The sequence below is a fragment of the Cricetulus griseus genome, chromosome 5 (assembly GCF_003668045.3).
Source record: "Cricetulus griseus strain 17A/GY chromosome 5, alternate assembly CriGri-PICRH-1.0, whole genome shotgun sequence".
Classification (NCBI taxonomy): Eukaryota; Metazoa; Chordata; class Mammalia; order Rodentia; family Cricetidae; genus Cricetulus; species Cricetulus griseus.
In genome coordinates, this window is record NC_048598.1 from 109602829 (window position 1) to 109628563 (window position 25735).

A 25735-nucleotide genomic window follows, 5' to 3' on the forward strand; every position below is an offset into this window, starting at 1 on the left:
AACAAAGAAATATTAGACCAAATGACTGAAATAGAGCAAACACCGAAACTTGCATCTTTGCTTACAGCATTTGGAACTACTTATTACATTTCTGAACAGCCCTGCTACTCCAGCCTATAGCACACATATTCTCTTTCTTGGGACAACTCCAATTCACACCTGAAATTTTGTATGGTGAATATCTCACAGTTATAGCATATCTATGATCCTGGGCATTCATTGTCACTTAAACCTTTTATTTTCAGCTTCATGCTCTTGTCCCTCAAGACTTTCTTAGGAGGGATCCCATACTGCAACACATTGGCTGGCCTTAATGAATTTCTGAAAACCTTGGTGCAAACCTCCCTAATCCATTTATTCTTGTGTGTCTCATGCCTATAAAACCAGAATTATGTAGACAACACTGTCAAGTTTTACTGTCAGCTCAGTAAATAACCGGCATTCCTTTGAATTCAGCCTTATTCACAGTCTCAGGACATGGGCATATGAAGCCAGATTCTTTGGCAGAACTATAACCCAGATCCTGATAGAATCTATTGTGGTGATGTTTTATTTATGACCTAACAAATACAGCTTGTCTGAAGATTGGAGAGTTAGCTAGCCACGCTAGTTAGCCTCAGAAGCTGGGTGGGTGCACACCTCTATTCCCAGCAGTACTGAGGAATATAAGGTGTGTGGATGCAAGAATGCAGAGCATTCAGTTTGCAGTCACGCTGAGGACTGGATTGCCCCTTTTGTTCTGAGCCTTGGTAGAGGTAAGAACTTTCTAGTGACTTGGCTGATTTGCTTCTCTGATCTTTCAGTCTACAATCTATATTAAATACTGAAACCCCAATAACCAGGTTTCTACTGCCCAAATTTCTCCCTACGTCTTCATTTTCGAAGCTCTCATCAGTATGATCTGTTGGTTCTCTTTGCAGCATTCTCTAGTCTACAGCTCTGAAATCTTCCACATGTCTCTTGCAAACCAGATCCAAAGGCTCATGAGGCACATCGTCAATCTCATTACAGCAATACCTTCACTTTCACCAGAAACTTTATGGCACCATTGCACTAATATATCTTGCAGGCGGGCTTCCACTGCCAATCAGATAGTTTGTGGCTTGGTTGATGTTTGCATTTCTGATTTGATAACATACAGAATACCTTTCTAAACCAAAGATGCTAGAAAACAGGTTGAAGGAGTAACTAACAAATACATGATTTGACTTAAGGCCCACTCCATGAGATGTAACCCATACCAATGATATCTCTGATACTAGAAAAGGGAGATTAGATTGGCTAGGGACCTAGGGTAAAACCAAATACTACTGTACTAAACAATGAAGAAAACAAACAAACAAAATGTAGCAATAAAATGACTCCTAATGTCATTGTGCTATACTCAATGATCACTTACTCAGCTGTTGTAATGAGATTTTGTTTGTTTTTTTTTTCTGTTCTGCCAACCAGCTCCCAGATATTGACATGGAGACATGTTATTATGAAAACTTGGCTTATAGCTTAGGCTTGTTCTTAACTAGTTCTTATAAGTTAAATTATCTCATTTATATTAATCTGCATTTTATCACATACCTACCATCCTGCTTCCTCCCTGTCTTGTCTCTCTCCAGTGCCTAGATTCTTCCTCCTACTTCCTTTTTCTGCCTAGAAGTCCTGCCTATACCCCCTGTACAGCTATTGACCATTCAGCTTTTAATTACACCAATCACAGTAATATACTTTCACACAGTGTACAAATATCCCACAAGCCACCACTAGAGAAGATTTTTCCTGCAGCAGATGGCAAGAATGCAGAGATACAAACTAGACATTACACAGGGAATGAGAGACCTTAGAATATTCAGCTCTAAAGGGAATGTCTCTGATGACAGTTTCTATACCACCAGGTCCTGTCTCTCGGCTGTTTAGTCCCAAAGAAACACGAAGAGGCTTATATTAATTATAAACTGTTTGCCTGATGGCTAAGGTTTCTTATTGGCTAGATCTCTCTTAATTATTAACCATATGTATTATTCTTTGTATTTGCATGTTGTGTTGGCTTACCAGTGATGGTCCAGCCTCTTGCTTTCTTGGCAGCTTTATGGCAATTCACTTTCTGTCTTCCTCTTCCCAGACTTCTCCTTGTCTGGTAGCCCCTCCTGTACTTCCTGCCTGGCTACTGACCCATCAGCACTTATTCATTAACCAATAAGAGAAACATATTCACAGCATACAAAGGGACATCCCCCATCATGTCTCTACCAAATTCTCCCCCTCAAGACTCAGAAGCCCTGTGGTAGAGGAGGCAGAAAGGTGTAAGAAACAAAGCAGATAGAGGCCAACAAGGAAACTAGGCAATGGACATGGTCAAAGCACATATGGACTCACAGAGACAGAGGCAGCAAACGTCATATGTGAAACCAAAGGTAGTCACAATGTTTCTAATTATCCCTGAATTAAAAGCTGGATTTTGCCAAAGACACAAGATTGTTTTTTGTGTGTGTCAGCCTCTATCAGATGGCTTTTTAAACTATAGGGGTGAGTCACAAAGGAAATGTAAACCCAAAGTAGAATGAGATACCAATTAGTGCCCACTCATATAGTATCTCTTGGAGAACTACTAAAGCTAGCCTGCAGGGAGGACATTTTCTGTTAGGTGAAGATTCATTTCTCTGTCCTGAAACCAGGACTTTGTCTTCAACAATAAAATGCTAACATTTAGTTAAGGTAGGCAACTCAGGGCAATGACAAAAGCTTTTGTTGCTTCACAGAACTCTAGTATATTCCATAACAGTAACATATAAGAAGGTATTTTATGGCTGGCACTGAGAATCTTTTTTATTTAGCTTCCCCTGATTCTGTGAGTGGCATTTTCCACCTATTCAGGGCATCTCTCTTCAAACCTCCCCTAAACAATGGCAATTAGCATACTAACTAATAGGTTCCCATAAGGCTTTTCATACAGCATTAGTTTTGGTTAACTCACTCCTACCTCCTCCTCCTCTCATTCCCTCCATCTCAGATTAAAAATGACTCCAGCATCCCACCTTCTTTCATATTATGTGAGTTCTACTATCACCTGGCCAATTATATCTGTAAGTGGGTTGCAAGATAGGTTTACAAGTAACATTTTTATATACCTTCAAACAAATTGAACATTTAATCTTCTCCTCCTATACACTCATTTCTTTCATACCCTTAACCCCTTCCTCTCTTAAACTTTTACAACCCTTTTGGTCACATCTCTTATTTCTCTGTGACCTTTATTTTACTGCCCATTCTCCATTAATAGACCCCTACCCTAGTGTTTCCTTTCTACTTTCCTAGACTCTGCATGCTATAATACAGACCTGTCAAACCAAACAAGATGCTCTCACTGATGCAATAATGGAATGACTCTTGTAGAGATAACCAACTTTTTTTTTTTTGATTTGTGGCCTCATCTACCAACATTGTTTATAACTGACCTTGTAAACCTCTTCAAAAGCTCATAGCAATGCCGGTCACAGAACTTAGCAGGAATCCTTTTTATTACCTTACAAATGGTCAGGTTTTCATATTGTCTTCTAATATTTATGTTCATACCCATAGACCTGGGATTTTCTCAACTCTGTTCAGAGAAGCTTCTGTTTGCAGCATGTAGTCTTCAATGCAGACTATTGAGTGCTCATATCTAAATGGGTATCTGCATTAATTCCCATCCTGTGCCTTTTTCCAACAACATGACTCATGAAGCAGCATACAGAAGGAGCAGAAGATAGGGAAAGAATAAAAATGGGAAGAAGTGTTGCTAAATGCTCTCTTTTGGACATGACATGGCTGATGCACTCATGAACTATGCAGCCATGGCTGTCTTCAAATGATCTGCACAAGACCCAAACAATAGAAATTAATGAATGGGGGGAGAGCTCAGGATGCCATATCCTTAGTTGAGAATCTAATGGCAGGCCATGACTGCCTGAGAGAGAGAGTCATTTTTTGGGGGTGTACTTTATTGGATGTCCCCATGCTCATGCACACATGGACAACACTAATTAGACATACTGGGATACCAAACCTAATTAAATCAAATGAACAGTAAAAAGACATGAAATTGGAAAGAACAAGGGTTTTGTGGGGGAAGATTTCTAGGAGATGTAGGCCACAGTGAGAGTGATAAGATCAAAACATATGGTAAATATGCAGAAATCCTCAAGGAATAAATGACTGTAGTATAAAACAGTATATTGGGGTCCCAATACTATGGTGATGGTGTTCTGAAATGATTCAAGGTGAAAGATACATCAATTTTCAAGCTTGTTAAAATTCATTGAGATGTACACTCAATAACAGTATGTGGTATGATGCAAAATATGCCTAAATGGAATTATTTTCTAAACCAGTAAGAATAACGATGTCAATATGTATGATTATTTGGTCCTGGAAGATCATAAAGTTGTCTTTCACCACCAGTGTATAAGGTTGAATCTTCAGAGTGGTAAATGATATATTGGGGATACTACAAAAAGCTAACTAATGAGCAAATCCAAATAATACTGCCTGTAGTTCTCAAGTTCTTTGGAGCAGCAGGTGATCAGAAATTTTATTGAATCCAACATGCAATTTGCAAAATTCAAAGGAAAAATAAACAAATTTCAAAGTGATTTATCCTTCCCACTGTATTTTCTTTAAAAAGAAAACATTTTTTAAAAAAGCCTATGAAGCCACATGGAAAGGAAATTTGCTGGATTTTTTTTTCTGTCTATAATCAGACATATGTCCAAAATTTCTTCTGTTACTATAACTTCACAGATCTGTTTACTAGGGTCAAGGTACATTGCATAGCTATTTCTTAGTAATCCTCCATCTTTGATCACAAAATTATGAATTACTTGCATGCAGAGAAATTTAATTCTTTTATAAATTCAAATATAGAGCATCACTTGTGCCTCTGCCCAGCTACAGCATTGTAAATATCAATTTCCAAGAATGTCAAAATTTTCTTTTTCTCTTCTGGCAAAATAAGAAACAAAAGACAGATGGTTTAAGAAGAAAATCAGACATAGTATATCTTGCCAAAGGGGAAATATAAGGACAACATCTTGTCCATCAAGGAACTTAGATCAAGGGCCTTTCTTTACTTAAATAGTGACAGCTCCAGAGCTATGAGAAACCATAAAATAAATAACCAAAGCCACCAAAGGTACTGCTTCTTCATGTTTTTCACTGCGGTGTCTGGAAAAGATAAATCTGTCATTTTACCAGGAAAATGACCTGACAAACTTAACTACAAAAAAGGGAGAAAACCCAACAAGGGTGTGTCATGTCTTTTACATTTGGATAGCTGTCATCATGCTTTTGGGGGCACTTTTGAGGAAAACCTGCAGTGAAAATAATTTCCATCTACCTCTAATAGTACCAGAAAAGTTCACAACAAATACTAAGCTCAAAACACCAGACACAACGCTAATCTGTGACCACAAGTCCTGGTTGGCTTTCTGTGTTAATTTTTCTCCAACCAAAGATGCAGTAAAATCAAGTTGGCTTTTTACCATCAAGAAGAGTTTAATTTCTAAGCCTTAAAAAACTTACTAGGATAAAAGAGGTTAGGACTAGATCTACTGGGCCTGTGAGTCATCTATCAGCTATTCTGCTGGAAGCAACCCCAGTGCAAAAGAGGTGGTACCTTGGGTGTGGACAGAAAAGGTGTGTGTAATCTTGGGATGGACAGAAAAAAATTATGAAGATTTTGAAATATAATTTTTTATTGAAAAAATGAAAACATTTTATCCTATAGACGTAAATCATATTGCTTTTATGGATAAGAATACATCAGAACTGGGCAGTGGTGGCACACACCGTTAATCCCAGCACTTGGGTGACAGAGATAGGTAGATAACTATGAGTTCAAGGCCAGCATGGTCTACAGAGTGATTGAGTCCCCATACAGCCAGAACTGTTACACAGAGAAACCCTGTCTCAAAAAAATAAAAAAAATAAAAAAATGAAAAACCCCCAAACTAGCATGTCATTACACTTTAAATCTATTGCTATACATGTTTATGTATATTAAGAATTAGAAAGGGGACAAACAAGAGTTGGAAGGGGAAGAGAAAGATAGGCCAACAAGGGGTGAGTGGGAACAAATAAAAGGGTATAGAGGTATTACTATTGTAATGAAACCTATTATTTTGAATCATAATTAAATGTAATAATGAAATCGAGCCTAACAGAATTCTAGTATGAAACAACTTCCCAACATGGTATATATTTTCAGGAAAGTTACTTAATGACCTTGTGTCCCAGACACCTCAACCATTATGAGAGGACAGTGATGTCTAGCAAGCTCTCTTTACACTACTGTGTATGCATAGAAAACAAGACTCTTGTAAAAATGTTAGAGTGTAAATCATCTCATAGGCAAAGGTGTTGATCTCATTTAGAAGATGAGGATGTTTCCTCTTTAACCCTGTAGCTTAGTGGAGGATGAAAGCCAGGGTTACCACCACCCCTGGAAATGACTAGGTTCTGGTTTACATTTCTGTCATACTGGGGTGATAAAGGTTGATCTGTAGACATGACAAGTATGGTCTTATGCTGGGGTTAGAGCTGGAAGAGCCTCATTAATCATGCTCCATTGTGTTACAGGTTCTGTAAACACTGCAGAAGCATGAAGTACAACCCTACTCTTAGTAACATCTTTCCAGCCTAACCCCAGGAAGCCTTTGAGATTTCCTTAAATGACTGGATTTCATTTCAGTCATTAGTTAACCCTGCCTAGTGGGTGACTCTGAATCCCACCAGGCAGAAGTAAGAGGATATGCATTCAAATAGTTCAAGCAAGGTTTATCCTGTCACATAACCATTGAGAACAGTAGGAGGGCTTTCCTTTCTCAGGACCAGTCAAGTTGTTTATGTGAATCACATAATATCCCACATTTATTTGCTTTTAGACACTTAATGCTATGAAGTTATAGTTAGGAAAAGAACACTGGCAGCCCTTCCAGAAAGTATTCTGGGGAAATTAAAAGGAAAGAATTATGTCTACCTGATTGCTGAAATCATTGGCAAAGTGTTTTTTTTGTGGAGGAATAGGCTAGTTACACAACCAAGAGTTCAGGTCACTCTTGTTGGTCAGAGGACATTGTAAATTCACTAGGATTCTTCTGCCAACACTCCAAAATCCTCTCTTTTGCAAATGTTTTAGTTTTTACTTATTTAAAAATACTTACTAATCCTTTTCTTCTTTGAAATATCTTAAAACAAATCTAGTTGTAATGAAATGCTCTTTAAAAAGCTACATCTAGAAGTATCTCAACAACATTAATGCTAACAGGATCAATGAAATAATTCAATGATCAGAATTTGAATAGAACATTTAAATATTTATTGTAGTATTACTAATTGAATGAGTGGTATCCCAATATCTAAACTGTTTTTTGGAGTTTCCAAACACTAGATAATATTAAATAAAAATAAAGACTAATATTCTGGTAGTATTTTATCCCTTTGACCATCTTACTTAGTTGTAGTTCCGATGACCTATATCATAGTAACTTTGAGACTGGTCTAATAAAAAATTACTTCAGTCATGTAACTTTTATACTTAATATATTCATATATTGCAAAACAGGATATAAGCAAAACAGTCATAAAATTAATACTAATACAAATATATATCTAAATAATAAGAGTGGGTAGTTCATAATCATTATCAGAAATATCACATGAATGTGGAAATGCTAATATCTTGCAGTTTTGTACTAAGTATGTTAAAAATCAGCATAGATTTTGTATTCTCTATCTTTTATCTATATGAATTTTGCTGTTGGTACACTTGTCTTTTAGATGAAACATCACGATTGATACTATACTTTTCACAGTGTCATTTATTTAGTTTTCTACTAAGACCTTCTAGTACAATATGAACATGCCAGGGACCTTTCTTTCCATCATTTTATAATTCATATAGGTTCCTGCATGACTTTGAGGAAAAATTGTCCCTGAATCTTTCTGCTTTTACACTGTGGTCATGTTCAGAACTCATGTTCAGGAGTTGTTATCTGAGAATGCTAAGAAGAGAGAGAATAATTTAGGAACATGTACAGACTTCCTAAGTAAAATCACCATGCTTCCTTTGTTTGGAAAAACATTGTTTTGTAATCACACCCATGCTGTACCTGCCTCATTCAGGCAAGACAAGATTCTCATGTCTTCTATCTTGGTAGTTGAGAAGGCTAAATTTACAAAAGTTGGTTATACCTGAGAGGGATTTTACTTAAAAAAATCAGCATAAAAATACAGCTATGGAATTGTTCCTTAACTTCATGTGATGAAATAAAATGTAAGCATAGTCACTCCACCATTATCTCTCATAGATATGTGTCATTACTTACTGAAATTTAACAAATGTCCAATGCACTTATCCATCCTTTCAACCACTCTTGGGTTGAATTTTCTGATTCCCTTCAGTTTTTTACCAATTGTAGTATCCTTTCAGAATAAACTTCATAAACATATGAACTTTTCCATTTTCTTCAAAATAATAAAGTGTTACTTTTTGGCGTGCATGCGCAAGCCTCTCTCTCTCTCTCTCTCTCTCTCTCTCTCTCTCTCTCTCTCTCTCTCTGTGTGTGTGTGTGTGTGTATGTGTGTGTGTGTGTGTGAGTGTAGGTACGTGTGTGGCCTGAATGTATGTGTATGCACCAAATGAGTGCAGTGCACTAATGGAAGTGAGAAGAGGATGTCCTGTGAGTCCCCAATTGTGAGTCCTGAGAGCCAAACCTGGATCCCCTGTAAGAGTAGCAAGTGCTCTCAGCTACTGAACTATCTTTGCAGCCCCCTTCCTTTTCTTTTTTGAGCATGTGAACAGTATATTGAAGCATGATCCTAATTATTCTTTTTTTTTTTTTTTTTTCGAAACAGGGTTTCTCTTTGGCTTTGGAGGCTGCCGTGGAACTAGCTCTTGTAGACCAGTCTGGTCTCGAACTCACAGAGATCCAACTGCCTCTGCCTCCTGAGTGCTGGGATTAAAGGCGTGCACCACCACCGACCGACCGGCTAATTATTCTTAATAATAGAATAAAACAGAGACAGATTTTGGGGTAAAAGCTGAAAGATCAGAGAAGCAAAAGACCAGCCAAAGTTCCCTCTTACCTCTCCAACTATGGAGACTCATTCAAAGTTGCTCATGCCTGGAAACTCTGTTGTGCAGGAAGTAAAAAAAATGGCACAGAAGTAGCAACACACCATGCAATTGAAGTTAGCAACATGAGCATTCAGAATTATGGAGCCTGTGGGTATTTCAAATGGGATAACAGTAAGTTCCAAATTTTGCTGTTGCTGCAAACTCTGCCATAGCCAGTGTGAAAGCAAGGGAGTACGGGTATGGTCCAATAAAACCTTTTTTGACACAAAGCAGCTATCAGACTTTGACTCCCATGTCAAAGATTGCAAGACTTCGCCAACTACATATGAGATAAAATTGCCAAGGAAGGGATGGGTAAATGTAAGGAAGAAGGAGAGCTGTCCAGATTCTGGCCTAATCTACATTTAATGATACATATCAATCAGTAATCCTAAAGCTCATAAGGTATTACAGAGAATGTTCTGAAAAATACAGTGATAGAATAACGTATGATCATCAATTGAAGGATGCCTTGAAATGATACTACCAAAAACCCTGAGTTGTATTAAGCATTGTAGTAGAACCAAAGCCTGAAGCATTCATTCTACCATTTGTTCACATTATAAGGCAACTCTACAACCTGCTAAACAAATAAACACTTTTAATGTTTAATGTTGTACTGGGGGAAGATAGTATTTGCTTGAACACCACTAAGTCCTAAAAAAAAAAGGTGTTAGGTGGAGGGAAACTATTACATTATGTGTAATATTCTGAAGCTCTTAACAAAGAGTCACACATACGCTATAGAAAAAGGGGGAAATATGGAAACATTTAAAGAAAGGATGTGACTCACCGGAAGAGAGCCAATCTGAAAACTCATGGAAACAGGGAGGAGGCCCTGCAGAAACCCAGCTTGATAGGAAATAACTGCTTGGAGAGCAGATGGTGTACTATCTCATTTGAAGAGATAAGATGAGAGAAGGATCAGCATTTATCCTAAAAATGTTACATGTTTTGTATTCCACTTCTTTCCTTTGAGAAATGGTTCTGCCTGTAATTTGTCTTTAGTTGAGATTGGAATTTCATCCTTCTTTTAAAAGATAGTATCACTGTTATCACCTTAAAGACAGTTTTCTCAAGCTATTCCCTCCCTCCTTTTCTGCCTCCCTCCCTCCCTGCCCCTCTCTCTCCACTTTTGGCTCCCATCATTCATATTTTACAGATGAATGTGGAGGCAGAGTGGTAGTGTCACAATTAATGTTAAAATGTGTGGCAACTCCTAATTACTTTTCCGCAAGAAATTGGCAGATGCTCTTCTCCACTGTGAGTAACTGAGATTCCTGCCTGCCTCCTTTCTGGAAAGCTTATTTCTTGGGTCATCACAGACCATCAGTGAGAGATGATGCATGATAATTATCAGAGACGGTAACTTCGAGCTTTAATCTTTCATCATTTTTAGTATCTAAATTCCAAATACCCTCTTGTACCTATGTTTACTATGGCTGCACCAATTTTTATTCTCTGAACTCTTGGCATCCTTATATTTAATGTCTGCAATTTTTGGCATGTAACCCACCAGCAAACAATGAAACATTTCCTTTTCATGTATGCCGAGCTGTGTCAGTGTACTTTAGATCTCAAGCGCCACTCCACAAACTGTTTTCAAATGCTCTCCGTCAAAAACCAATGACAGCAGAGCAGATCCCTTCCCCAGCTCTCAGCTCCAGCATGACGAGCCCTGACTGTGTCCAGATGTATGTGGGTAAGGTTTCATGTAGCATGCCAAAATGACTGTGTGGGCACAGTTGAAGATTCTGTATTCTGAGAGTATGCATCTGTGTATATGTGTGTATGTACATTTTTTTGTTTGTATGTGTGTGTGTAAGTATGTATATTTTCAAAAAAAATACTGAATCCAAAAATTAAATTGAGTTTACTTGTGTTTATAACTGTAGATTCCAGCTCATGTTCTTGCTATTATTAGGATTTTAACTTACATGGACTTCAAAAGCTCCTTCTAAATTTTACTGTCCATCATACCATAACAAGTAAACAGGCATTACAACTGATGATTAAGTATTTTAAATCACATAGTTCACTTAAAAAAAACATAGGGCAAGAGTTAAGAAAAATGTACTATCTTTTCATCAAGCATATTGCTTAAAAAAGATGTATTTATTAAAGTTTAATCCTAAATGCCCTTTGCATTTGGAGTGTTAAAATTAAAAATGTAAAGAATAAGCTGAGTGTGGTGGTGAATTCCTTTAATTCCAGCACTTGGGAGATAGGAGTAGTAGTATCTATTTGAGTTCAAGGCCAGCCTGGTCTACCTAGGTAGTGTAGTGCTCCAAAGCTACATGGAGAAACCCTGTCTTCAAAAATCAAAAACAAACAACAACAGCAATAACAACAAGAAGAAATGTAAAGTATAGGCTGGGGACATTGTCTGTTAGGTTCTTAACCACTGAGCCATTTCTCCAGCCCTAGGTATTGTCCATTAGTTAAGAATGTTTGTTTATCAACTTGCATTTAAACTACCAAATCCATGTCACAGGGGTCCATGGACTCACACATGTCTGTATCTTCAGTACTCAGCAGGACAGAAACATGAGAACAGGAGGATCTTTGGAGTTTGCTGCCTGATGAGTACCCACAAAACACAATCTTCAGGTGCAAGGAGAGATCCTTCCTCAAAGTAAAGTTTGGAGAATGATAGAAGCTGATATCTGCTGCTGTCCTCTAGCTTCCACACACACACACACACACACACACACACACACACACACACACACACACACACACACATTTAATATAATGTCATCAGTCCAATATAACTGAAACCAAGACTGTGTCTTCATTTCTACTATTCAAAATATTCATAATTAAGATAGCTTTATTTTCTTAATGTATCTTAGTCCTAACTTTATTCTGCCAGTTGCTAAACAAAGTGGATAAATTTCCATTTCTTATTAGTTCCCTTAAAACCACAGAAAGTTGATATTTATAATCAGTGGTAAAACATCATTGTTCAGTCTGCAACAAATCCAGAGTAAACAAGATGGTAATTTAAAATTATTTAGCTTTAGAAGACCAAATGCATTTCAGACAATATAAAACACAAAATCAAGCCTTGCCTCGGCCAATAATTACTCAAGTCATGTGGAGAACACTCAGGTACCCACTTCTTAGAATATGTTTACTTTCGCTGTATTATTTCAGGCTGATGGTTGTGATATAGCTCAAAATCATCTTATCCACATCAACTTCACAAATTACATTAACAGATAGACATGTGCTTCTAGTGAATCTAACTCTACTATTTGAAACCTCTTTGAAAGGATGTTGTATTAGCACATATGTAGTCCCAGCTTATAGGAGGTAAAAAGAAAAAAAGGTTAAAGAATTCAAGGACAACTTTGTTTATAATGTGATTTTTAAGATACCCTACCCTACAGAGACCATTTTACATATATACATACACACACATAAACACATACACACACAAACAAAAACAAAGCAATATAAACAGACAAAAAAAAAAAAACAATGTGAGGAGGGATAAGAGAAGGTAATGTAGTGTTTCAACTTCCTTACTTTTCAAGTTTCCCAGAATCAATATAACCATTGGTATTGCACATAGTCAGGTTAGCTGGTAAATAGTGACTTCTACAAATATTGAGAATTCCTACACACATCTTTAACAACCAGGCCCCTTGGTAAGAGCAGAAAGATGATTAGGAAGCATGTCTAGCCGTGATCCTTTAGCATTTCTTATACAACAAGCAGAATAACAAGCAGAATATTAAGTAGCTTCAGTTGACTATCATGACCTATGTTTACTGGATAAGGCCATCAATTATTGTAAACTATAAATGCCACATTTCTTTTATTCTAGAGCGTATCTAGAAAAGGGCTTGCCAATTTTATTAACAATCTGAAGTTTGGCACAGTGTTATTGCAGAACTTTTAGTAGATACCGAGTCAAACTTTAAAGTATATTATTACCTCATTTTGTTAACCACTGAATATGCAAAGAAAGAATTCCTTACTGAGTAACTAAACAAATTAGAGAAGAAAGATTCAACAAGGTCAATTGTCAAGAAGAGAAAATATGAATTGTTGACCTCAGTGTCTGTGCTACTGGTATAATGTTCAGGAAGTGGTCTCCTGTGCCAATTAATTCAAGGTATTTCCCAATTTGTCTTCTAATAGGTTCAGTATAGCTGGATTTATGTTAAGATCTTTGATCCATTTTGACTTGAGTTTTGTGCAAGGATGATAGGCTTGGGTCTAACTGCAGTCTTCTACATGTCTGCAACCAGTTATGCCAGCACTGTTCTCTTTGTTCCATTGTATAAATTTGGATTGTTTATCAAAAATCAGGTATTCATAGGTGTGTGGGTTAATATCAGGGTTTTCAACTCTATTCCATTGGTCTACCTGTCTATTTTTGTGCCAATACCAATCTGTTTTCAGGACTATTGCTCTGTAATAGAGCTTGAAGTCAGGGATGGTGATGCCTCCAGAAGTTCCTTTATTGTACAGGGATGTTTTGGCTATCCTGGGTCTTTTGTTTCTCCATATAAAGTTGAGAATTGTTCTTTCAAGGTCAGTAAAGAATTGTGTTGGGATTTTGATGTGGATTGCATTGAATCTGTAGATTGCTTTTAGCAAGACTGCCATATTTACTATGTTGATTTTACCTATCCAAGAGCATGGGAGATCTTTCCATTTTCTGATATCTTCTTTAATTTCTTTCTTTAGAGACTCAAAATTCTTATGGTACAGGTCTTTCACGTTTTTGGTTAGTGTTACCCCAAGGTATTTTATGTTGTTTGTGGCAACTGATAAATGGGACCTCCTGAAACTGAGAAGCTTCAGTAAGGCAAAGGACACAGTCAGCAAGACAAAACGGCAGCCCACAGACTGGGAAAAGATATTCACCAACCCCACATCTGACAGAGGGCTGATCTCCAAAATATATAAAGAACTCAAGACGCTAGTCTCCAAAACACCAAACAATCCAATTAAAATGTGGGGTACAGAACTAAATAGACTATTCTCAATAGAGGAATCTAAAATAGCTGAAAGACACCTAAGAAAGTGTTCAACATCCTTAGCCATCAGGGAAATGCAAATCAAAACAACTCTGAGATACCTTCTTACTCCTGTCAGAATGGCCAAAATCAAAAACACCAATGACAGTTCATTTTGGAGAGGATGTGGAGAAAGGGGAACACTCCTCCACTGCTGGTGGGAGTGGCAACTTGTACAGCCACTTTGGAAATCAGTATTGTGACTCCTCAAAAAAATGGGAATCAGTCTACCACAAGATCCAGCAATTCTACTCTTAGGCATATAACCAAAAGAAGCACATTCATACAACAAGGACATCTGTTCAACGATGTGCATAGCAGCACTATTTGTAAAAGCCAGAAACTGGAAGCAGCCTAGATGCCCCTCAACTGAAGAATGGATAGAGAAAATGTGAAAGATTTATACAATGGAGTACTACTCAGCAGAAAAAAAAAGTGCAATCTTGAAATTAGCAGGAAAATGTATGGATCTACAAGAAAGCATTCTGAGAGAGGCAACCCACTCGCAAAAAGACAAACATGTCATGTACTCACTCATATACATATTTTAGGCATAGAATAAGGATTACCAGCCTACAATCCACACTGCCAAAGAAGCTAATAACCAAGGAGGACCCTAAGAGAAACATACATGGTCCCCTGGAGAAGGGGAGAGGGTCAAGATCTGCTAGGAGAATGAGAATGGGAGAAGAAGAGAGATGCAGAGGACATGAGGGAGCAGAAAGTTTGAGTCAGGGGAAGAATAGATGATAACAAGAATGGAAATATCATAATAGATGGAGACGTTTCTGGTTTACAGAGAAATCAGGCACTAGGGAAATGTCTGGAGATCTACAAAGATGACACCAGCTAACAATCTAAGCAACAGAGGACAGGCTACCTTAAATGCCCTGCACTGATTATGAGATTGATGACTGACTTATATGCCATCCTATAGCCTTCATCCAGCAGCTGGTGGAAGTAGAAGCAGACACCCACAACTAATCACCGAACTGAACTGGAACCCAGATGCAGTGAAGGACAAGTGAAGAGCACAGGGGTGCAGACTAGGCTGGTGAAACCCACAGAAACAGCTCACCTGAACATCCAGAAACTCTTGCTCCCCAGTCTGATAGCTGGAATAACAGCATGGGACTGATCCAGACCCCTGGAAAATCGGTTTCTGTGAGAAAAACTCAGAAATCTACAGGGCCTCCTGTAGAAGTTCAGTACTTATCCCTAGCATAGTTGTGGACTTTGGGAGCCCATTCCATATAAAGGAATACTCCCTGAACCAAGACACATGGGGATGGGCCTAGGCCGTATCCCAAAGGATACAATAGACACTGATGCACTGATGATACCCTATGGAAGGCCTCACCATCCAGGGGGAGCAGAAAGGAAATGTGATAGACAAGGTTTTAGTTGGGGGGTCGGTAGGTGAGGACGGGTGGGAGAGGGAACTGGGATTGTCATATAAACGTGTTTCCAATTCAAATATGGCTGATTTTGTCACACACACACACACACACACACACACACACACACACACACATTTGTCACTGAGTCATCACTCCAGGTAAACACTAATCTTTTATATCAATGCATCTATATGAATCAAAAGTCCTCAACTTGATAAAACTCATTTTCCCTGGAAATTCCTCAAATATTTACTGAGTATTAATAAAGGACAAATGAGAACCAAATGTAGATAACAAAAGAGGAATATATTTTCTCTGACAAAGTAGAAATGTTGGTATTCATCAAACCTAGATTCCCATTGCATCTGTGAGTTTTATCTTTTTCTACTAACTAATTAACTCCAGACCCTATCATGAGTAATGATGTCAGTGGGAAAGAAGATATGGCAGAATAGTAAAATGGGTTTCGCTTCTAGGTTAGTTATTTTGTAGACAATTTTTTGCTTCTCTTTTCTGTGTGCTCTTACATATTAATAGGTGATATCTCTTTTGAAGAAAGAAAAATATAAAGCTACTGAATGAGCTCTCTTGATCTATGGCCTTCTAGTGTGTGGGGAACAAATACATGACGTGGACACTACTTCATAGATTCCTTGCTTTCATGAAAGCTATTCCAAAATTCAAACAATTGTTTGCTGTTCAATAAATTACCATAATCCATCACAACAAATGATTTTCGACAAGTGTAATCACTGGGAATAATTGGACAATAGTTTTATTATCACTGGGAGTATTGGGACAACAGCTTTATTATCCTACTTTTGGTAGTTTTTTTAGAGTTTTTCATTATTTCCTCTGGAAATCATGTGCATAACCTTCTTACATGGTCACAAAAACATCTCTTTCCCTGTTGGCTTCCCTGGGCACAGGTTTATGCTCAGTATGTCAGGTGCAAGTCTAAGTATTGACCCTAATAGAAGATCTCAGATTAATCTACTGTCATCATTTCTTTCCCAAATATAACTCTTCTATCCATGTTGCATAAGTTTTGAAATTTTTCATTAAGTAAATACATTTGGAAATTGCTACATCCTGCAGCCCATGCAAGGAATCAGATTGTAAAGAGCCAGAGGTGATATATGACTTCTATTATTGTCCTTGGGACACAACATGACACACATATCAACTGACAGAAACTGTATCAGTATTCACAGACCCTTCCCAGGTTCAAGTCAGAAGGGGTCCCAGTTCTTAAAGCGAGAGAACATGGGTTCCCATCCCTAACCAAGAAACCATCTGAAATAGGTACTTGCATGAAAAGGAAAAATAGTCTTCCCCAATGGAATCTTACTGGATAATCACAATTCAGGGTTCCCATGCTCAAGAGTTGTTGGCCAATACAAAACAAACTCGATGCTATCTTGTAGATACTTTTTATGTCATATAGCTTTATTTGGGCCCCATTTTTACTGGTCTTTTGCTTGTATATTTTGGCTTGTCTGGGTTTTGTGTGTGTGTGTGTGTGTGTGTGTGTGTGTGTGTGTGTGTGTGTGTGTGTGTGTGAGAGAGAGAGAGAGAGAGAGAGAGAGAGAGAGAGAGAGAGAGTTTTCTGTTTACTCTTTGTATTTTTTAAATAGGGAGAGAAGGACAGAAAATGGACTGGATGGGTTTGGAAATTGTGAGGATCTGAGAGGAATTGAGGAAGGGAAAATTGCAATTAGACTATATTGTGCAAAACAAACATTTTCAACAATAAGGAAAAAAATCAAACTTACCCACCTATTGCAGGCTTTATCCAAATAACTTCATCAATGACTTTTTGGAGCTCATTCCCTATGATGGGATAACTTGCTCAGCCTAGAAACAAGGAGGAAGGGCTTAGTTCTGCCTCAATTTGGCATGGATACTTTGTTGATTCCCCAAGGAATCAACTCTGAGGACTGGATGAGGGATGGGAGGGGATGCAGGTGGGGTGACAAGAGAAGGGGAAGAATAGAGAACTGGGGTTGATATGTAAAACGAAAAATTCATTAAAAACAAAAAAATATACTTAATTATGAAAAAATTCTCCAGTTTTCCAACTTTTTTGTCTCTTGTAGATACTTTTTATGTCATATAGCTTTATTTGGGCCCCATTTTTACTGGTCTTTTGCTTGTATATTTTGGCTTGTCTGGGTTTTGTGTGTGTGTGTGTGTGTGTGTGTGTGTGTGTGTGTGTGTGTGTGTGTGTGAGAGAGAGAGAGAGAGAGAGAGAGAGAGAGAGAGAGAGAGAGAGAGTTTTCTGTTTACTCTTTGTATTTTTTAAATAGGGAGAGAAGGACAGAAAATGGACTGGATGGGTTTGGAAATTGTGAGGATCTGAGAGGAATTGAGGAAGGGAAAATTGCAATTAGACTATATTGTGCAAAACAAACATTTTCAACAATAAGGAAAAAAATCAAACTTACCCACCTATTGCAGGCTTTATCCAAATAACTTCATCAATGACTTTTTGGAGCTCATTCCCTATGATGGGATAACTTGCTCAGCCTAGAAACAAGGAGGAAGGGCTTAGTCCTGCCTCAATTTGGCATGGATACTTTGTTGATTCCCCAAGGAATCAACTCTGAGGAGTGGATGAGGGATGGGAGGGGATGCAGGTGGGGTGACAAGAGAAGGGGAAGAATAGAGAACTGGGGTTGATATGTAAAACGAAAAATTCATTAAAAACAAAAAAATATACTTAATTATGAAAAAATTCTCCAGTTTTCCAACTTTTTTGTCTTGTGATCAACATTATTCTTAAATGTTTATTGATTTATTGTTTTTTAAATTATATGTGTATATTTGTATGCCTGCTGAGTTTATGTGCATAACATATATGCAAGAGACTAAGGAGGCAAGAAGAGAGCAAAGTATCCCCTGCAAGTGGAGTTACAGGAGGTCATGAGCTGACACATGGATTCTGGGAACCAAACCTCGATCCTCTACCAGAGCAGTAAGTCCTCCTACTCACAAACCTGTCTCTTGAGCTCCTCATTAATGTTTATGTCTTAATATTTTGAATTGTTACCTCTACATCTAAGTGAACTAAAAGGTGACTATAGTTTTAAAACACATCTCTTAATGCCTCAAACCCTTAAGGACACAAATTCGTTCTGATACATTCTCATTCTCTTCTGACTAGGCCTCTTTACTTGGACACTACTTGATCAAAGCTGGATAACTTACTTTTGAGCTTTGTCAGACTCACTTCCACTGAAATTTGGGTAAGATGACTGCAGTGGGGAAATTTACCCAGAATACTATAGACTCTTTAGGACCATTTCTAGTTTCTGTTCACAAGATGTCTGTGACACAAGTCGTAACTTGTGACAATAATTCCGAAAAGTCTCTAAATATTATAAGGACTTTTTGCTTTGTATTTTGTTTTGTTTTGTTTTTGGTGGAGTGGGAGGAGGTTGTTCTTCTTGGTCGATATATTATAACTACTAAATAATCTCTGAATTGTGCCTCTACAAATTGTTCTTATGTGTCCTCTTAAAGGTTTGATTGTAGTTGGCAAGGTATATGTGTGTGTTTTTGTGTGTGTGAAGTGTGAAAGAGAGACAGAGAGAGAGAGAGAGAGAGAGAGAGAGAGAGAGAGAGAGAGAGATGACATATTTTAAAATGCTTTCATTTGGCAAATGTTGTAAGCCCCATTTCCTGCATTCAGATTTATCAAAGCCAAGCTTGAAAAAATACAGGACAAATTGTCGCCATCCAAGTACTGGACAGAGCTTCCAAGGCTTTTGCTATTGGATTATACATTCAAAAGTTGTCTTCTGCTTTCGGCCTTCTCAAATTGGCAGGGTTTGGTGAAATGAACACACAGTTGCGCCATTAAGAGTTGTTAACTGCTGTGATTTGTATATTTTTCTTTGTTCTGCTCCATTAATGATATGTAACAATTTGTCTCCAGAGATGTTTTCTTTCCATCTTTTCAGAAAGAAAAGATCTCATACTTTCTTACTTAAAAAATGACGTCTCACAAGACTAGTACTCTATCCTCTTATGGAGTCCTCACCTAGGGGGAAGAATAGAGGAAAGCAAGATAAGAGATAACATAATAGAGGGAGCTATTATAAATTTGAGGAGAGATCTGGCACTAGGGAGATTTCCAGAGATCTACAAGGATAGCACCAACTGGCAATCTAAGCAATAGTGGAAAGGCTAACTTAAATGCCCTCCCCTAATAATGAGATTGATGAATAGTTAATATGCCATCCTAGAGCCTTCATTCAGGGGCTGTTGTAAGCAGAGTTAGACACCCACAGCTAAACACTGAACTGAACTCCTGGAACCCAATTGCAAAGAGGGAGGAGTGAAGAGCAGAGGGGTCAAGACAGAGCTGCTGAAACCCACAGAAACAGCTGACCTGAAGTGGTCATGGACTCCAGATTGATGACTGGGAGGCCAGCATGGGATTGACCCTGAGTCCCTGAACATAGGTGTCAGTGAGGAGCCCTTGGCAATCTACGAGGTCTCTGGCAGTGGATCAGTATTTATCCTGGCATAGGAATGGACTTCTGGAGCCCATTCCATGTGGAGGGATGATCTCTTAGCCTGGACACATGTGGGAAGGCCTAGGTCCTGCCTGGGATGATATGACAGACTTTGGGGACCCCATGGAGGGCCTCACCCCCCTGGGAAGCAGAGAGGGAATGAGATGGGGATGGGGGCAGAGGGAAGGGAGAGGGAGCTGGGATTGACATGTAAAGCAGGCTTGTTTCTCATTTAAATAAATAAAAAAATGATGTCTCATGGATGAAGTCTCATTGAAGTCATAATTACATTTCATTTGTCCACATTGAGCTGTCTGACAACTCTAAGTATTTGAATTCCATTTGCCTATTTCATACCTATCTAATATTTTTATAGACTACAAGCACATCCAGCATTCTTTAATTTTCCTGGATACATAACAGGATTGTTTAAAATCATCTAGCTGACCCCAAGCCAAATGATCATTATTTTATAACTTTGTCTTTTAAAATTACAAAAGATATCACTTTCTATTAATCTTCATGTTTATCCAATAATTCCATGTACATCAATGATCACTGCGCTCTATTCACAGTTACCTACCTCCCACGTTAGAGGAATAGGATTAATTTAAAAGAAACCAAATTTTAGAGTTTTCTCCCAAACCTTATCTGAACATTCAGGGTTTTACATTTCATTTGGGTTTTACAACGCAAAGACTGAGTTTAAAACTGGAGAAGTACCTTTCTCCCTCACTCCCTGATTTTATGAAGAACAGCTCATTTTGGAGGAATTTCTTTATGTAGTAGATGTGTACATGTTAGCCACTGATAAGTAATTAAAATGTGAATTTTCTTAATTGTTATTATTTAGTAAATCACATCATTTTGTACTGAATCTAAAGTCCATTCAATCAATAACTTTAGAAACCCTGTTACAATATCCTTAGACATTAACTATTTGAAAAGAAATTTAATAGCCAGTATACAAAGAAATTTAGAAATTTCTTCTCTCCTTGTTTGATGCTTCAAGGTCAGATTGTGAGATTTCAAATCAATTTGAGAGATGATCAGTGGCAGACACTATTCATTTTATTTTTTGAAATATTTGTTTTTGTCTGAGCTGCTGTGCAAAGACAGTTTTTTTTGTTTTTTTTTTTTTTTTTTGGTTTTTCGAGACAAGGTTTCTCTATGGCTTTGGAGGCTGTCCTGGAACTAGCTCTTGTAGACCAGGCTGGTCTCGAACTCACAGAGATCCACCTGCCTCTGCCTCCCGAGTGGTGGTATTAAAGGCTTGCACCACCAACGCCCGGCAAAGACTAATAACCTAAAAAGAAAATAATGACAAAAGAATTGGCACAGGTTTGGTCTCCCCCATAACCTAATTTTTGTATCTATTACAATTACTATATTTTTCACTAATTATGTGTATACAGGGAATCAAATACTCTGTCTTGCTGGGCTTTAGTTTCATTGAAAGAAGACTTGCCTACAGTCCTTCCCCACGTACCTCCACACTTACCACTGTTAGTCATCATAGTATCCAGTGTCGATTTTCTCTTTCTTAGAATTGAAATGTAATCTTCACCTAGACATTTTCATAAACCCCCCTTTCTCTAGTTTCATTACATTTCTTCCCCAAATGCCATAATTTTTCAAAGTGGAAACATGTGCCTTCTATTAGTGCTTTTACAGTTGCACAGGACTACCACAATTATCAAGTATACCTGTCAAGAGAAATGGATTCCTGTTAAGATTCCATTCCACAGGTAGTGAATGGACCTATCTTCAGGTGGATGCCAGCACTGTGTGCTTAGTAGGTGCCTTGTAGGAGGCTCTCATATGACATCACATTTGAGGCAACTGCCTTTTGATGTGGTTCTGAGACTTTAAGTGTTACACAAAAATGGTCCTGCTATGCATATTAGTCTACCTTTAAGTCTTCACCCAGACGTAGAAGGACTCTTTGAGTTTCTGCTGTGTAATTGTGGTTAATCCACCACTGTCTTTTTCCAAGGTGACTGCTTCTCGGTCTTGTCTTCCTTCTACCCTTGTTATAATTTGGTCTATATCAACATAGGAACATCTTTAAAGTAAGTGGAGTCCTAACCCTCTTTTGGTCACATACTTTCTGAAGCTTCTTGCTCAGAGAGGAGCTCAAAGTCATTGCAATGCCCCACAAAATCCTTGTGCCCCTTCGTCACTGTTCTGCAATGTACTGACCCTTGTTCTTTCTCCACATAGCAGGCTAGTTTCTACCTCCTGCTGCCAAGATTACAAGTTTTTTCTCCTAGTTATCTGTCTACCTTTATCTGTCCAGACTACTCATTTACTTTTTCTAAGTCTTTGTTTAAAACTCCTAGCAAGGCCTTTTCTAAACAACTCTACTTAAAGTGAAATTGTCCCACTCCTGGGGACTTCTTGTTTCTGTTTCCTGAATTTATTTTGTCTATATTAAAACCTCATCACCTATCATTTCATCCCTTTTCCTTATTTTACGGACTATCTTCTTTCTTGTGACTGTGAGCCACAAGAGTTAGACACCTTTTCACAAATATATTTTAATTCAATTTCTTCAGTGCTGTATTCCAGCCCTAAGGATTGGGAAGATATGATACCCAATAAATATTTATTGAATTAAATGGATAAAGTATCCTCATTTAACAATCCTGCAAAGCTCTGTTATCTCCACTAGCAGATAAGGAAACCAAGACTTATAAAACAGAAATAAATAGCTTCCTGAAAGCCCTGGAGCACATAAAGCATTGAGCAGACCTTTTCTCAGAGCCAAAGAGGTTGCCCCCACCAATTTTCACAATCTTTTCAGGATTCTCTTTACTCAATTTCTATACAAGAAAGTGCTATACAAGAAAGTGGTTTCTGCTTAAACCAGTACCATCAAAATGAGAGAACAATGCAGGTTACAGCCATGTTGAAAAGACATCTGCCACTGTCATTTTCCAGATCGCTTCTCAGATGACCCATGAGTACCCAAAGCCCCCTTTAGTGGTCTTGTTGTTGGAATACAAGGCTATGCATCACAGCGACACATCTCTTTTCTTTGTGATTATTAGGTGCAGGGAGTTGATAAAAAGGCTGCCTATTTCTGTAAAGTTAGCATTATGAGCTGTCTTAAAAATCAACATCTCTTAGTTTTTCTGTTTTTTCTCAGCACTTCACTGTCATTATTTCCATTCTATGGTCATTTCCCACCATAAACATATGCATTTGAATACACACGTTTTCAGGTGGAGAAAAGTAAAATTTGTATTGCAATGGTGTATATGCATGTGTGCATACAGTTTTGCATTCAAGTGTTAAATTTAACCTAAGGGGAAAGGCAATACCCATATTTTTCCATTTCTCATTTCTCCCAATGCGTTATATCCTTTAAATTTATTTCTGCATATACAGTGTTTCGGAGCATATTTTCTTAGGAATTTTTCTAGATCTAGCTCTCAATTCATGCTATATTATCTATTATTGCTAAAATCAAGAAAAAACTGCAGGTTTTATGTGATTGGTTGAAGTCCAGAAAGCAGTTTTTTGGTACAGCACAGTAAATTTAGATTTGATCTCAGCAAAGAACTCTGCATTTAATCTTCTGTGAAAACAAACACATGGATAGAAAAAAAACTCTTAAAAAGTCGGTATTATATGGTATCTTAAAGAGCCTATTAAGATCAACAGCATAAATTCTATTAATATTCACAACAATCATCAGATGTGATATGCCTATTATGAATTTGTACATTTTACAAAATAAATGATGCTTATGCACCCAAGATCAGACTTTAGATAAAATACCATAAAGGTAAATTTGTCTTGTTCTGAAAAGTAAAGGTCACACAGGTTATGAAAAGCCATTTGAATGCACCATGGTGAATTGCACTGTAAAGAAATGCTAATAGTTCCCCATAAAACAAAGAAAAGATTTCACACATAATTTTTGCAGTCAAAGAACCTTAAGACTTGATCATGGATAGAAAAAAAAAAGAATTCTAAGATACAGCTTATTTACCTTCAACATAACCATGCCATAAATTATCAAGTTGTGTTGGCGTTAGTTACAGAAGGAAAACTAGCTAGCACTAACATCAACCAACTATGGGATAAGACCTTTCTTTTTAAAATTTAAAGATTAAAATGATGTCAGGTCTTCTTTAAATATTAAAATTGTGGATGGAATTCACTTCTCTTTTACTGTCATCATATACCACATTCAGTCAAAAGTGAGTTACTGAATTGAGAAATCTATACAAGGGAATTTATTTTACCTTTTATGTCAACATCACAATGTGTCTAATTCTCACTCTTTTCTCCCTCAGTTTTATTTCTTGTGAATTATACCTGGTATTTGCTGAAGACAAGGGCCTGCAGGCAGGAAATGATTCTTAACAATATTGGATCCTCCAAAAGGCTTCATACTGATAGGCTCCCATGATGAAAATACAATAAAAATACAGTGACTTATGCCAAAGAGAAATGAAATCATTTTTACCCAGTGAGAAATGACTAATGTTTTGATTGAAAAGACTTAATTTAGTCTGAGATCCAGAAAGCACACAGATCTTGATTCTTAGTGGGAATCAGGGAACATGTGGGGAAGTATAGATGGTGGTTACTTACATTGATTCTTAGGAATACCTGTTAACAATTCTCACAAGGCTGAACACTTGAAAGCCCTGAGTAGAAAGTCTACCAGGATTGCTTTCCCTTTTTAGCCACTCAAATTGCATTTCTAAAATCCCCACGTATATATACTATATTAATTCCTTTCTTTTGTTCCCTTAAAACATTGATGGAAACAAAGGACATTTTTGAAAGTGTGAATGGTTTTCTTTGAACAGAGCAGCACAAACTCATACACAAAAGCCGCTGCCCTTAAGTTCCCCCAGGGCCTGATTCTAGGACCTCTGTTCTTGGGTAATAACTCTAATTTGGTTAATAACTGGAATAGGAAGAAAAGAAAAGAAAAACAATTCATATAAACACTACCCACTGCTCTAAGACCTATCTTTGAATAGATTGAAAATCTGAAAGCCAAGGACAGCTTTTTCATTGCATTCTTTTCCATACTTCCTTTTAAAACTCTCAACAGGAAATTTAAAACATGTGCACACAAAACACATGTCATTTTGACATTTACATAAAACTTGTCTCTGTTGGTTTGATATTTATTTACATTTTAATGCACACTAACAATACATGTTCAAAAATTCCCAAGGGCCATACCATGTTGTTTCTAAGATAAATGGCACAAATACTATTGACCATATTAATTTTTTCTTTTAAATTTTAAACTTTTATGGATTTTCATGTCCATATATTTAAACCATTTTTGTCAAATCTTAATGTGACAAAATAAAAATTTGAAGAAATGAATATATTCCTTTCATAACTGTCTTTGTTATAAAGAGAGAAAATAGTCCCTTTGTCTTCCTTGGCTCCAGTATTCAGCATTTGGCATCTAATTAAATTGGTTATCAGGGATGGAATCACAGAGCAAAGCATCTCCCTTTTCTCCTGATTACGGATTGTAGTTTGATGGTAAAATTGTTGGTTGTATCCCTCCATCTTGACAGATTTTGTGCGATTAGTGACTTTGGCATCTATTTTTTCTGTCACCTTCACACAATAGATGCCACA